Here is a 16,948-nt window from a genome sequence, read left to right as displayed (position 1 = left end):
GTCGCAACCGTTGTGCGACGGTTGCGCCGTGTTGTGGCAGACCGCCGGGAGCAAAAAACGTTAAATGTAACGTTTTTTGCTGCCGACGGACCACTTTTTCCGACCGCGCATGCGCGGCCGGAACTCCGCCCCCACCTCACAATGGGGCAGCGGATGCGCCGGAGAAATGCATCTGCTGCACCCGTTGTGCGGCGCATCAAACGCTAGCGTCGGAATCTCGGCCCGACGCAATGCGACGGGCCGAATCCGATGCTAGTGTGAAAGTAGCCTTGTCACAAAACTGCTCTCAGCTGGCACCAGAGTTTGCTTGATAATCAGAGTGCATGGGCTTCTTCACGACGGAGCCAAAATCAAAACACATCCCATCACTATAAACTAGTGCGGCTCAAAACGCATCACATGATTGTACTTCTGTTACAGCAATCAGTGGCTATGTGGATCAGCTTTTAATGGATTGATCTATACCAAAGTTTGGATTTTATAGGTTAGTAATCCAGCACGCCCATATGTTCATAATAAGTTATCCAAATGTGTGCACACCTCGACTTTCATTCTCAAATTTATTTATTTATTTTTTTTAAATCCTGTATAGCCCTTTTAAAGGGAATCTGCCACCACATTTGACCTATCTAAACTATTAATATGGGCATATAGGATATAAAAAGTTAAAACAGTCCTCCCCGTGTGTCTCATATCAGATGTGCTGTTACTGAGAAATCCTCTTTCATCACTTTATATAAGTGACCTCTTCCAGGCTCCGGGGTGGATGCTGCCTGGAGATAACTCTGCCTCCAGAGCTTATTTACATAAAGGAGAGTTACCAGTGTGATGTGTGACAGCCACTCTCCTGATACCTGACATCTTGCAGGTTCCTCTCAGCTCCCATCTCACAGGCAGACAGGTCTGCAAAATTGTTACAATACAGCAGAGCTCAGAAGCAGAGAATGTGTTCCTAACAAGACAAATTTCACTTATCCTGTTGTGTGTTGGTTTCCTATCTCACACTGGGAACACATCCTTCATGTAAATAAGCTCTGGAGGCAGAGTTATCTCCAGGCACCATCCACCCCGGAGCCTGGAAGAGGTCACTTGTATAAAGTGATAAAAAATGATTTCTCAGCAACAGCACATCTGATATGAGACACACGGGGAGGACTATCCTATCGCCTGCATGGCCATATTAATAGTTTAGATAGTTAAAATGTGGTGACAGATTCATAAAAAGGGTCTTATACAAATAAAAAAAAATTAAAAAATTTTAAAAAAAAGGAACACTGGTCCATATGCCTTGTTAGCACACAAATATAGTGGGAGGGCATAACCTTCTACAACTGTTCCAAGGGAAATGTCCAAAGACAAGGCTTCCCCCTTCAAAAATCACTCATGTGCCAGGAGCCTGTCCCTTTAACTAGAGGGATTATTAACCTGTCAGAAGCCATCAGTATAAATATGTAATCAGAGCACGACATGAAGACACCCCCCACACAGGCCGTCCCAGAGCCCGAGCATATCAACTCAAAACTGAAAACAAAGATTAAGCAACGACCACAAGACAGATTTCATGACCCAGGTATAATTTTAATCAGCATAACAGTGCTGACCTGACACTGTCTATGTCTGTAAGGCCGTGTTCACATTGCGTTAAACAGCAGCCCGTTCAACACATACGTGAACTGGCTGCTGACGCAAGTGCCGACATTCTCCATTGTGCTAGCAGTGACGGACCCGGAAACGCTGCAGCACGAGTCTCAGGGTCCACTACTCAATGACGGTACATCCCTAGCGCACACCCATTGTGGGCGTGCGCTAGCGATGCGTCCGACGTAGGAATTAATGGCAGCGTTAATGGACTACGTTACACCGCGTTTATGCCGCGGTGTAACGTAGTCAGTCTAACGGACTGCCAGAACGCAGTGTGAACCCAGCCTAAGTTACTGTGCGCAATCCTGCTGACAGGTTCCCTTTAAATTCAGCTATCGTACACAAGGGTAGTGGTGAATATTTAGCTTGTTTATGCAATCTCTAGCACCAACTAATCTCCTCATCTACTTATAAAATAAAGGTCATTCATGAAAACCCAGCAGCTTGACCTCATTAGTATCCTTATTCGGTAAAGGGATTTTATTTTCATGGCCATCACAATAGAATTTTTCAGTGTTGTATAAACAGTAATCTGTTATTAGATTATAACAATCCCGCATTTATTCTAAGAATTTAGGAGGTGAGTCCACTTAAACAAGTGGCAAAAAAGGAACAGGAGACAGCATATACCTATAGGTCAATCTCAGTGATCCAGAAGGAACCCGCCATCTGATATTTATTCTTCAACGGCAATTTCCATCTTGCATATTTATGGCATATCCACAGGATATTCTATAGATCCATATGATCTGAATCCATCTCAATTACGGGACCCTAACATGCGCTAGTGACAGTGGAGAGGGGGCTCAGTACTCCCATATAAATGAGTGGGTATTCTGACCTCTTCCATACTAACAGCACCAATTCTTGAGGTAGATGCAGTTAGGGTACCGTCACACTGAAACGATGCTGCAGCGATACGACAACGATGCAGCGTCGCTGTTTGGTCGCTGGAGAGCTGTCACACAGACAGCTCTCCAGCGACCAACGATCCCGAGGTCCCCGGTAACCAGGGTAAACATCGAGTTACTAAGCGCAGGGCCGCGCTTAGTAGCCCGATGTTTACCCTGGTTACCAGCGTAAACGTAAAAAAAACAAACATTACATACTTACATTCCGTGTCTGTCCTCCGGCGATGTGCTTTCCTCTGCACTGTCAGCGCCGGTCAGCCGTAAAGCAGAGCGGTGACGTCACCGCTGTGCTTTCTGGCTGGCCGGCGCTGACACAGGATGCAGGAGGAGTGCAGAGAAGCAGAGCGCCGGGGACAGATAGCTGAAGGCAAGTATGTAGTGTTTGTTTTTGTTACGTTTACGCTGGTAACCAGGGTAAACATCGGGTTACTAAGCGCGGCCCTGCGCTTAGTAACCCGATGTTTACCCTGGTTACCAGTGAAGACATCGCTGAATCGGCGTCACACACTGCGATTCAGCGAGGTCAGCGGGAAGTCCAGCGACGAAATAAAGTTTCAGACGATCTGCTACGACGTACGATTCTCAGCGGGGTCCCTGATCGCAGTAGCGTGTCAGACAGCGAGATCGTAACGATATCGCTGGAACGTCACGGATCGTGCCGTCCTAGCGATCAAAGTGCCACTGTGTGACGGTACCCTTACAATGGAGAAACCCCCAATGCTTAAATATCCCCACAGGTATACCACTATAAACCCTTGTTACAGCAGCCAATCTTTGCACTTTTGATTTTTTCTCCCACTCTGTGATGGACCATCACTTTTCTATCTCTCCTTCAACATACCCACAGGAGACCTTTTTCAGAACCAGTTGTAGTTTTGAATGACACCACTTTACCATATAATTGAAAAAAAAAATAAATAATAAATATATATATATATATATATATATTAATTAGATGGTTGCCTGATTCTAACGCATAGGGTATTCTAGAATATGCATGTCCACGGAGTATATTGCCCAGCCACGTAGTACGGTATATTGCCCAGTCACGTAGTATATTGCCCAGTCATGTAGTATATTACCAAGCCACGTAGTATATTGCCCAGCACAGAGCCACGTAGTATAGAGACTTAAAAAAAATAAACATATACTCACCTTCCGAAGGCCCGGTGAAGTCCTGCTATACTCACCATCCGCCGCCTTTCCCGCTCCTCGCCACGCTCCCAAGACCGCTCCATTGCAAGGGGCAGCTTCCGGTCCCAGGGCTGGTGTGCGACAAGGACCTGCCGTGACGTCACGGTCATGTGACCGCGACGTCATCATAGGTCCTGCTCACACCAGCCCTGGGACCGGAAGCTGCCCCTTGCAATGGAGCGGTCTTGGGAGCGTGGCGAGGAGCGGGAAAGGCGGCGGATGGTGAGTATAGCAGGTTTTTTTGTTTTTAGCAGGTTTTTTTTTTATTATTATTATTTTTAACATGACATTTTTACTATTGATGCTGCATAGGCAGCATCAAAAGTAAATAGATGGGGACACAAATAGCAGCGGTAACGGAGTGCGTTACACCGCGGGCAGTTACCGCGGCCATTAACCCTGTGTGAGTGAGTGGTGGGGATTACGGAGCGGGCGCCGGGCAGTGAGTGCAGGGGAGTAGGGGAGGGACTAATCGGACTGTGCCAGTCGCTGATTGGTCCCGGCAGCCATGACAGGCAGCTGCCGAGACCAATCAGCGAATGAATAACCATGACAGAAGGACAGACAAACAGACGGAAGTGACCCTTAGACAATATAGTAGAGATATAGAGATATACACACACACACACACAGACACTAGATGGTGGCCCGATTCTAACGCATCGGGTATTATTGAATATGCATGTCCACGTAGTATATTGCCCAGACACATAGTATATTGCCCAGACACGTAGTATACAGCACAGAGCCACGTAGTATATTGCCCAGTGACGTAGTATACAGCACAGAGCCACGTAGTATATTGCCCAGTCACGTATGTCATAGGTTAAAAAATAAAAAATACACACTCACCTAACGATCCGAGGGTCCCTAGTAGTTTAACCCCTTCACCCCAAAGCCTGTTTTCACCTAAGTGACAGGGCCAATTTTTACAATTCTGACCACTGTCACTTTATGAGGTCATAACTCTGAATCGCTTCAACGGATCCTGGTGATTCTGACACTGTTTTCTCGTGACATATTGTACTTCATGATAGTGGTAAAACTTCTTCAATATGACTTGCATTTATTTGTGAAAAAAACAAAAATTTGTCGGAAATTATGAAAATTTAGCAATTTTCAAACTCTTAGTTTTTATGCCCTTAAATTAGAGAGTTATATCACATAATATAGTTAATAAACAACATTTCCCACATGTCTGCTTTACATCAGCACAATTTTGGAAACATAATTTTTTTTTGTTAGGACGTTATAAGGGTTAAAAGTTGACCAGCGATTTCTCATTTTTGCAACAAAATTTGCAAAACCATTTTTTTACGGACCACTTCACACTTGAAGTGACTTTGAGGGGTCTATATGACAGAAAATGCCCAAAAGTGACACCATTCTAAAAACTGCACCCCTCAAGGTACTCAAAACCACATTCAAAAAGTTTATTAACCCTTCAGGTGCTTCACAGGAATTTTGTGAATGTTTAAAAAAATTGAACATTTAACTTTTTTTTCACAAAATTTTTACTTCAGGTCCTATTTGTTTCATTTTACCAAGGGTAACAGGAGAAATTGGACCACAAATGTTATTGTCCAATTTGTCCTGAGTACGCTGATACCCCACATGTGGGGGGGGAACCACCGTTTGAGTGCATGGCAGAGCTCGGAAGGGAAGGAGCACCGTTTGAAATGCAGACTTAGATGGAATGGACTGCAGGTGTCATGTTGCATTTGCAGAGCCCCTGATGTACCTAAACAGTAGAAACCCACCGCAAGTGACCCCATATTGGAAACTAGACCCCCCAAGGAACTTATCTAGATGTGTTGTGAGAGCTTTGAACCAACAAGTGTTTCACTACAGTTTATAACGCAGAGCCGTGAAAATAAAAAATATTTTTTTTCCCACGAAAATGATATTTTATCCCCTATGTTTTTATTTTCCCATGGGTAACAGGACAAATTGGACCCCAAAAGTTGTTGTCCAACTTGTCCTGAGAACGTTGATACCCCAAATGTTGGGGGGAACCACTGTTTGGGCACACAGGAGAACTCGGAAGGGAAGGAGCCCTGTTTTACTTTTTCAAAGCAGAATTGGCTGGAATTGAGATCGGACGCCATGTCGCGTTTGGAGAGCCCCTGATGTGCCGAAACAGTAGAAACCCCCCAATTATAACTGAAACCCTAACCCTAGCCCTAACCCTAGCCCTAATGGGAAAATGGAAATAAATACATTTTTTTACATTTTATTATTTTTCCCTAACTAAGGGGGTGATGAAGGGGGGTTTGATTTACTTTTATAGCGTGTTTTTTAGCGGATTTTTATGATTGGCAGCCGTCACACACTAAAAGACGCTTTTTATTGCAAAAAATAGTTTTTGCATCACCACATTTTGAGAGCTATAATTTATCCATATTTTGGCCCACAGAGTCATATGAGGTCTTGTTTTTTGCGGGACGAGTTGACGTTTTTATTGGTAACATTTTCGGGCAGATGACATTTTTTGATCGTTTTTTATTCCGATTTTTGGGAGGCGGAATGAACAAAAACCAGCTATTCATGAATTTCTTTTGGGGGAGGCGTTTATACCGTTCCACGTGTGGTAAAATGGATAAAGCAGTTTTATTCTTCGGGTCAGTACGATTACAGCGATACCTCATTTATGTAATTTTTTTTTATGTTTTGGCGCTTTTACACAAAAACTAGTTTATATAAAAAAATAATTGTTTTTGCATCGCATTATTCTGAGAGCTATAACTTTTTTATTTTTCTAATGATGATGCTGTATGGTGGCTTTTTTTTTTGCGGGACAAGATGACGTTTTCAGCGGTACCATGGTTATTTATATCCGTCGTTTTGATCGCGTGTTATTCCACTTTTTGTTTGCCTGTATGATAATAAAGCGTTGTTTTTTGCCTTGGTTTTTTTTTTTTTGCGGTGTTCACTGAAGGGGTTAACTAGTGGGATAGTTTTATAGAGCGGGTCTTTACGGATGCGGCGATACCAAATATGTGTACATTTATTGTTTTTTTTTTTACATAAATAAATGGATTTATTGGGAAATTTTTTTTTTTTTTTTCTTATTTGGGGATTTTTTTTTTAATTTTTTTTTTTTTTTTTTTACTTTCTAACATTGTCCCAGGGTGGGACATCTCTGTATTAGATCAGATCGTTGATCTGACAGGCAGTTTAGGTGGCTTTCTGGCGCCTGCTCTCAGCAGGCGCCGGCTAGCCAGGTCACTTCATGACCCGGAAGGAGTCCGGCGGCCATCTTGGATCCGGGGACTCCTTCCGGGTCACCGGAGCAACGCGATCTCATTGCGTTGCTCCGGTGGGAGAGCGCAGGGAGCCCCCGTCCCTGCGCGATCCCCCTCTATGCCGCTGTCACTACTGACAGCGGCATCAGAGGGGTTAAATGCCCGCGATCGGCGATAGCCCCGATCGTGGGCATTGCTGCGGGATGTCAGCTGTCATATACAGCTGACACCCACACCCGATCACCGCGGCGCTCAGCGCGAGACCGCGGTGATCGGTGCGCCGTACTAGTACTGCTGCTGGCACTAATGCAGTGAGGGGGGAGATGTGATTATTTCCCTTTAAAAGGTGATGGACGCCTTTGACATTTAAAAATAATTTTAATAGGCTACTGATTATCCTTCATTAACAGAGTTTCCTAATTGCAATAAAGTTTCAGTCTGCAATTGTTCCTGCATTTTTTTTTTTCAGACCCCTTAGGCCGGCTTCACACTTGCGAGTTTTACGGACGTAAGAGCGCAGAAACTACGTCCGTAAAACTCGCAAAAAATACGGCACAATTATTTTCTATGCCCCTGCTCCTATCTGCCGTATTTTACTGATCAGTATTATACGGCTTTCTACGGCCGTACAAAATCGCAGCATGCTGCGTTTGTCACCGTACTGCGCAAGAAATACGCCAATGAAAGTCTATGGAAGCGTGAAAAATACGGATTACACACGGACCAGTAAAATCACACTGACAGCTTACAGTCCAATAGGTAGAATAAATGTGTACACATAGAATAGTAAACCATGTCTTCTCTCCATTTTTTTTGCAGATTCCACACTACTAATGTCAGTAGTGTGTATCTGCAAAATTTGGCCGTTCTAGCTCTTAAAATAAAGGGTTAAATAGCGGAAAAAATTGGCGTGGGCTCCCGCACAATTTTCTCCGCCAGAGTAGTAAAGCCAGTGACTGAGGGCAGATATTAATAGCCTGGAGAGGGTCCACGGTTATTGGCCCCCCCCTGGCTAAAAATATCTGCCCCCAGCCACCCCAGAAAAGGCACATCTGGAAGATGCGCCTATTCTGGCACTTGGCCACTCTCTTCCCATTCCCATGTAGTGGTGGGATATGGGGTAATGAAGGGTTAATGCCACCTTGCTATTGTAAGGTGACATTAAGCCTAATTAATAATGGAGAGGCGTCAATTATGACACCTATCCATTATTAATCCAATTGTAGTAAAGGGTTAAATAAAACACAAACACATTATTTAAAATTATTTTAATGAAATAAAAACAATGGTTGTTGGAGTATTTTATTCTACGCCCAATCCAGTCACTGAAGACCCTCGTTCTGTAAGTAAAAAAACATAATAAACCAACAATATCCTTACCCTCCGCAGATCTGTAACGTCCAACGATGTAAATCCTTCTGAAGGGGTTAAAACATTTTGCAGCAAGGAGTTTCGCTAATGCAGGCTGCTCCTTGCTGCAAAACCCCGGGGAATGAGTCTAAATATAGATCAATGATCTATATTTAGCTTCATTTGCGGTGAGGCGCCCTCTGCTGGCTGTTCATAGATCGTCGGAACTTACCTAGAAAGCTCCCGGTATGTTGGTTTTGCAAGCCTGCGAGAAAACCACGCAGTACGGATGCCATACGGATTACATACGGAGGATGCCATGCGCAAAAAACGCTGACACACCCTGCCTACGGAGGAGCTACGGACCACTATTTTCGGGACTTTTCAGCGTATTACAGCCGTAATATACGGACCGTATTTTCATACGCTGAGTGTGAAGCCGGCCTTACAAGTAGTTACAGTCTGATGCAACCTTCAGTTCTTTCTGTTGTAGGAGTGTCTCTCCCAGTAATGTAGGCTGTATGGGGCGTCTGCATGTAACCACTTGCTTTCATGAATCAGTACAGCTCCTATACTGTACTCATTTCTTCTCTATTTGCTTCCTACTTTGTCTATAGAAGTTTACTTTGCCCTCTCAGAGATACTTTATCCACTGCAAATCTGTGTGCAACCACAGCTAGCTCTAAGGCTGTGTGCACATGTTGCAGATTTTTCGCGGGTTTTTTCGCTATAAAAACACGAACAAAAAAGCATACAATATGCATCCCATCATTTAGAATGCATTCCGCAATTTTTGTGCACATTATGTGTGTTTTTTCAGCAAAGAAAACGTATCGCGGTAAAAAACGCAACATGTTCATTAATTTTGCGGATTTCCCACTATATTATTGCATTGGGAACCTCCGGAAAAATCTGCAAAAAAAAACGTGGTGAAATCACGGTAAAAACGCATGCGGATTTCTTGCAGAAAATGTTCGGTTTTGCACAGGAAATTTCTGCAAGAAATCCTGAACGTGTGCACATAGCCTAAAGCCTCAGACGTTTTTTACGCTACTTTCAAAAGGAAAGAAATAGGGAAGTTATTCATTCATTTTTAAATCTGTATGTCCATTTATACAATAAGTGTGATAGCTTCTACTATGGCATTAAACAGTTTTAAAAAAGGCACGTAGAATATAATCAGTGTTCTACTATGAAAAAAACAAAAATATTTATAAAAAAAAAAAAACGTGAGGGGTGTACGCACTTTTTTGATTATATACATATAAACACTAGTGATGAGCGAGTGTACTCGTTGCTCTGGCTTTGCCGAGCACGCTTGGGTGACCTCCGAGTATTTGTTATTGCTCGGAGTTGTAGTTTTCATCGCCTCAGTTGCATGATTTACGGCTTCCAGATATGCTGAATACATGTGAGGAATGCCTGTTTGTTAGGGAATTCCCACATGTATTCAGCGTATCTGGAAGCCGTAAATCATGCACATAAATACTCGGAGGTCACCCGAGCGTGCTCGGGAAAACCCAGGCAACGAGTACACTCGCTCATCACTAATAAACACAATATTTAGAGAGATATTTAAGGCCGGGTGCACCCGATCCGGAAGCAACAGAGCTTTGAAAGCAGTGCATGTCCACAGAGTCCAAATTGCTGCATTCTATTGAACGCAGGCGAATCCGTATGTGCTCACTGAACCGTGCAGATTCAACGCAGAGGCTGGTGTCTCCGCAAGAGAAACTGACATGCTACGATCTGGAAAGACACGCCGCATGTCAGTCTCCGAGGGGGAGCTGTGGGCATATGTGTATGCATAGTGGACATAGGATTTCATGAAATCCTATCCATTATGCCGGAACATTTGGCCGCTGCAGGCTTGACGCCACATAAATACGCAATGTCCAACCCGCAGCAATTACTGATCATGTGCACATACCCTGAAAGCACCACTCCAGCAGGTTTTCCTTTTATTTCATCAATTGAGTGGTTTCAATAATCCACGTTACCTGCCCCCAGTAATATACTTACAAGATGTCGACCTCTGCTCTTCTCGGCACCGCAAGGTCCTGCAGCTCCTGTCTGACAGGAAGACAGAGGTAACAGTCACAATTCTCAGTGAAAGTGTATGAGAGCAGAGTTCTGGCTCTCAGACTTACATTAGGAAGTGACCTCCAGCTGCTCAGCAAGCACTGGAGTGATCCAGCAGGTCACAAACTGCAGAAGACAACCGAAGCGGCAAAGAGGACAGAAGACAGCGGCTGGTAAGTATATTACGGGGCGAATGGAATTTATAATTAGTGATACACTTTGGCGATGAAAAAAAATCAACAAAAACATGTGAGTGGTGCTTGTTTCTAAGGCTATGTGCACCCTTCAGGATTTCTGGCAGAAATTTTCCTGACAAAAACCTGACATTTCTGCCAGAAATCCGCATGCGTTTTTTTGCGCGTTTTTGATGCGTTTTTTTTCCAAATGCATAGAATAGCGGGAAAAACGCAGAGAAAACCCCCGCAAAATTAATGAACATGCTGCTTTTTTCTTACTGTGATGCGTTTTTTTCACGGAAAAAAACGCATCATGTGCACAAAAATTGCAGAATGCATTCTAAATGATAGGGTGCATATGTCTGCAGTTTAAAATGCGGTTTTATCGCGTAAAAACCTAAACGTGTGCACATACCCTAAAAAGCAAACAACCAAAAAAAAATACAAATCTTTTATGAAGTTTTGCATAACTTTGAACCACAGAGTACCTGATTACTATCATCATATCTGTCCTTAGCCACTCTCTGGGAGCGTAGCATGATCTTGATGACAGGTATCCATTAGTGTGTTTAAAAAAAAAACAAAAAACACTATTCTAGAATTTAGTTCATTTTGCCAAGTGTTCATGTCATGCATAGACAGCAGCCACGGCGTCACCCGTGCCAGGTATAGACAGCAGCCTCGGCGTCACCCGTGCCAGGCATAGACAGCAGCCTCGGCGTCACCCGTGCCAGGCATAAACAGCAGCCTCGGCGTCACCCGTGCCAGGCATAAACAGCAGCCTCGGCGTCACCCGTGCCAGGTATAGACAGCAGCCTCGGCGTCACCCGTGCCAGGCATAGACAGCAGCCTCGGCGTCACCCGTGCCAGGCATAGACAGCAGCCTCGGCGTCACCCGTGCCAGGCATAGACAGCAGCCTCGGCGTCACCCGTGCCAGGCATAGACAGCAGCCTCGGCGTCACCCGTGCCAGGCATAGACAGCAGCCTCGGCGCCACCCGTCCCAGGCATAGACAGCAGCCTCGGCGCCACCCGTGCCAGGCATAGACTGCAGCCCTCTCATTGCTTGAATTGTATAAATGCTACATGAGCAGCATCTCCGACTTTGAGGAGACCGACAAAATCTGTGTTTGGAACAGATTATGCAAAGAGCCAACTGTGATCAAAGCTGACTGACACAAACCTGAAAAAGCAATTGTGAGTAGCGTCATCATCTAACATCACAAAAAAGCCATTCTAGTAATCACATTAGGGGAGGGGGTTAATTAAATGTTTGACCAAATATGCAGGATCATTTTTAAGTTAATCATTTTGTATAGCTCTGGAATGATGGTATAAATATACAAATGGTGCTTGGCAAAAATAAAAAAAGTTCCCCATCCTAGAGCTAAGGGTTATGTCTGCATCTCTACGCAATCCAAGCAGACTGCGATACTGCCAGCACTGCTTAGCTACATCTGATTTTCAGCCCTTTGGCTGTCCCGGCAAACAACTCAAGGGGAAAGGCAAGGGGCTGCAGACCGTAGTTTACCCAGGTCTGGTCTTAGGCAAATACCCTATAGCAGAGGTCCCCAACTCCAGTCCTCAAGGCCCACCAACATGTCATATTTTCAGGATTTCCTTAGTCTTGCCCAGGTAATAATTGCATCACCTGTGCAATGCAAAGGAAATCCTGAAAACATGACCTGTTGGTGGGCCTTTAGGACTGGAGTTGGGGACCCCTGCCCTATAGCATCTAGTGAGGTGCCATTTAGAAAGATGAGAAGCAACTTTCCAGAAATGCAAGTGAAACAGTAGCAGATGAAAATCCAATTAATCTACCCCGGGCATGGCCCTGAATGTCAAGCGTCACCCTGTATTTGTTATTGGCGGATTGGGCCTTGTATACCTACATATTAAGCACTCACTCAAAGTTTGAAGAAAGCTAATACAAGGCAATGATAAGAGGTATTCCTTCTGTGATTCATGCAGTGAGGGAGGACGTCTGCATCCTGTACCTTGCCACTTGCCCTATAATAGACACTTTATAGTAATTACAGGCCTGGACCAAGCCAGTCTCATCACGCTTCAGTATATTCGTGCTGATCTTACTGACCATGGCCTAATGATGGAATATATCAATAAGGCAGTTGTATGGAAGGACAGCATCTCATTCTATAGATCAACCTCAATAATCCGCAAGGCAGTCCAGTCGCCAGTTACAATATGGTCACAGCAGCCTGAAATGAACAGCTACTAGAAGCAAGGGATGTGATCTGAATTCCACCACTTCTGCCTGGGACAATGCACTTCGCATACATCACCATATTCCTGGCTCAGAAACCGACAAATCCCCGCAGCACCTGCGCTTGGGAAAATCAAAAGTCTGCAGTCACACAGAGTGACTGCAGACTTATCATTTTAGACTGGACAACACCTTTAAAAGTGGTTTGCCACATTTACAGTGATTGGATAGGTCCTCAACATCAGAGCATTGAGGATACAACATCTCCACCAATCAACTGTTACCAGCTTTGGCAGCAGGCAGATGGAAAGTGTGTACCAAGGGGACAAAAAACTGTTCAGAAACAATGTTTTAGTGACCTGAATGAATTAAAGCTAACCGAGCAGTCAACTTTCAAAACTTTTTTTAGCGTATGTTTCCACGCTCAGGATTGCTTCAGGATTTGGTCAGGATTTCTATGCAGGTAAAATCCTGACCAAATCTGCACCTGAGGTCACTGGCAGGTCACCTGCGCGGTCCTTGCGTTTTTCTGCAATGTAAGGACATGCTGCGTTCTTAAAAGACGCGCCGCATGTGCGTTTTCGCGGGTCTGCCGTATGCGTCTTTTAAAATGCATAGTGTAGACGGGATTTCATGAAATCCCCTCCACTATGCTGTAACATCTGGACGCTGCGGCTCAACTTATCTCATTGATTTTGAGACTGTTTTTTTCGTGACATATTGTACTTTATGTTAATCGTAAATTGATATATATAAATAAACGCAGAAAATATCCATATCAGAAATGTTACAAAAATTTCAAAACAAATTGCAGTTTTCAAACTTTGAATGATTATCCCTTAAATCAAGATAGTCATACCACACAAACATTAATAAATAACATTTCTCACATGACTTGTTGACATCAGCACCATTTGCAAAATGTTTTATTTTGTTCGCATTTTAGAAGGTTTAAAAATGTAGCAGTATTTTTTTCAGGGAAATTAACAAAACTTTTTTTTTTTTTTTTTTAGGGACCTATTAAATTTTTAAGTGACTTTGGGGGGTCCTATATATTGGAAATCCCCAAAAGTGATACTATTCTAAAAACAGCACACCCCCCTCCCCCCCAGACATATTCAAAATTGCTGTCAGGTAGTTTATTAACCCTTGAGGTGCTTTTCAGAAAATAATGCAAAGTGGCATAACAAGAATGAAAAAATTGATTTTTACGATCTAAATGTTGACTCTACAGCCATTATTTGGCCATGAATTGCCATGGCAAACAATAGGACCACATGATCGTGATCTCAGGGTGCCAATGAGGCTAAAGAGGGAGCCCCCACACACTGATAACCATCTAGATTCTGTAATCTTTATTGACAGCAGCATTTAAGAGGTTAAACAACAGTAGTTGTTCTGGAGCAGAACAATATTGTAACATACAATTATTAGGTTCTGTAGAAGGACGTAGATCTGGGGATTTATTATGATGGAATATAGGCTGAACTGGATGGACAAATGTCTTTTTTCGGCCTTACTAACTATGTTACTATGTTACTATGTTAGTTGGCACCAACACAAATCATGGCGGATGTAGTAAGTTGTCAGCTGTAGTGTACAGCTGACAGCTACAGGATTGTCACCTGTCGGGGGATGCTAGTCTCTTATAACGCAGGTCAGTAAAAAGATGTATTGGTGGTCACTAAGGGGTTAATATGGCATGGGATGGGCAAATTAATCATGCTGGATTATCAAAAGCATAGAAGTACTACCTACTGTAATAAAAATACACTCGGACTATGAGAAAACACAACCACCAAGGAGGGGATGGGGTAATCACTGACCACTACCTTATGTCTATGGCTTTAGGCTCAGTGTACACACAGACGGTCACGTGACAAACGTTGTGCAACTTTTTACCCAATGGAGTAGATGCATGAAAACCTTATGACTACGGACTACAACTGTGACACTACAAAAATCCTCACAGCTGAGAGGCCGCAACACCGGGGACCCTCTATACAGACAACTATGTGGAGTGTGGTCAGGTCACACAAGTGCACGGACAGCGACACTGCAAAATGCCGGCAGACCGTGCACTGACAGTGGAGGGGTGAACAGAACACTGAGCAACACCCTGGTAGATCCTTAAAATGTAGGAGTTCTCTGAGCCCTCACAACAATACGTGTCACCTGTTAAGTGGGGGCAGCTAGGAAACGACCTCTGCATTGTTACTGGAGCCCCCTTATCATTAGGGAACTGTTACACAAGCAATTTTCCAACACATAAGCGTAGAACTGGTTGTAGCCATCACAGGAACACTCGGCTCTAGGTATGAGTGAGGGGACGGCGGAACTGAAGACCCCACAAAAAACTCACTATATAGACAACCACACAGTGGCCAGTGGTATATAACCGCACAGCCGACGGGGACCCCTACAGCGCAGCGCCCGGGGGACGACCCCCGCGGGACCAGCCCACACAGACCCCCGCGGGACCAGCCCACACGGGACCCCAACGGGACCAGCCCACACAGGACCTTCCGATGGGAACCCCCACAGCACAGCACACATGGGACCAGCCGACACGGACCCCAACGATGCGACCAGCCCACACGGACCCACGCGGGACCAGACAACACGGGACCCCCGCGGGACCAGCCCACACGGGACCCCCGCGGGACCAGCCCACACGGACCCCAACGGGACCAGCCCACACAGGACCTTCCGATGGGGACCCCCACAGCACAGCACACATGGGACCAGCCGACTGTGACCCCTGCGGCACAGCCCACACAGGTGCAGCCAACAAGGACCTGAGGGCACGGTCTTCTTTGCTACGTTGTCCGAATGACGTCACATATCCTTTTATATCGCAGCAAGTTATGTCACGACACACACAGCCCAGTGTACCCCACACACCGAGCACACAACACTACGCCAGGCTGCTGAGGTACAAGGGGCCTAGAGTTCTCACCTCGTCCCGCCTGTACAGGACACACGAGCTGGGCACAGCCGCCTCCTCCGGTCAGGCCGTGGCCTCCTCACTGCCACCAGCCGCCGCTACCTCTCCACTTGCTTTTAAACCTGAGTTTTCCGGTCACCGCTCCGCTCAGTCCGCTGCATCTGCTGAGCCCCCGGCCGGCACGCACTCGTCCGCCTGCTCAGTTTCTCGGCCGTCCTTCCCGTCGCCTTGTCTTCATCACCTGCATCACCAAATCCCATCCCACTCCCCGCCTCTGACGGTGACGTCACCGCGGCGCCACTAGTGGTCGCTCTGTGAGCGCGGTAGCCATTTTGTTGGAGGGAAGGAGTATGAGGGGAGTTACTCGTTCACCCCACTGACCTCAGAGTCAGACACTATGATGGTGACTCAGGACTTTCATGGAATATGAAGCTTTTGGGCTCTAATGTAAAATCTGAGCGCGCACCTTCTAACCTTCATAGGATAGGAAGATGGAGGAACTATGCAATATTTAGGTTTCGCCCTTAACCACAAACCATAGCCACAGCCATGCAGGGCGCAGACCCCGATACTGGAAGAGCGTGGACCCCTGAGTCTGCAGGGCGCAGACCCCCAAGACTGCAGGGTGCTGACCGTCGAGACTGTAGGGCACAGACCCCTCGATACTGCAGGGCGCAGACCCCCCAATATTGCAGGGCACAGACCAACAAGACTGCAGGGCGCAGACCGTCGAGACTGCAGGGCGCAGACCCCCCGAGACTGGCAGCGCACAGACCCCCAAGGCTGCAGGGCGCAGACCCCCCAATATTGCAGGGCACAGACCAAGAAGACTGCAGGGCGCAGTCCCCCCGCTATTGCAGGGCGCAGACCAACAAGACTGCAGGGCGCAGACCCCCCGATATTGCAGGGCGCAGACCAACAAGACTGCAGGGCGCAGACCCCCCGATACTGCAGGGCACAGACCCTTCAATACTGCAGACCAACAAGACTGCAGGGCGCAGACCCCCCGATATTGCAGGGCACAGACCAAGAAGACTGCAGGGCGCAGACCCCCCGATATTGCAGGGCACAGACCAAGAAGACTGCAGGGTGCAGACCCCCCGATATTGCAGGGCACAGACCAAGAAGACTGCAGGGCGCAGACCCCCCGATATTGCAGGGCACAGACCAAGAAGACTG

General features: G+C 45.8%; 1 protein-coding gene across 1 annotated transcript in view; it reads right to left on the bottom strand.

Annotated features, from left to right (window-relative positions):
* The window catches only part of FBXO30 (F-box protein 30), a 54,455-nt gene extending 38,416 nt beyond the window's left edge, over nucleotides 1–16,039 (bottom strand). The window contains exon 1 of the mRNA XM_069769009.1: nucleotides 15,782–16,039. The gene's annotated coding sequence lies outside the window, so the exon portion shown is untranslated. The remainder of the gene's footprint in view (nucleotides 1–15,781) is intronic.
* Nucleotides 16,040–16,948: the final 909 nt, after the last annotated feature.

This window comes from Ranitomeya imitator, chromosome 5, assembly GCF_032444005.1.
Source record: "Ranitomeya imitator isolate aRanImi1 chromosome 5, aRanImi1.pri, whole genome shotgun sequence".
Lineage (NCBI taxonomy): Eukaryota > Metazoa > Chordata > Amphibia > Anura > Dendrobatidae > Ranitomeya > Ranitomeya imitator.
This window is presented reverse-complemented; position numbering and strand designations above follow the sequence as displayed.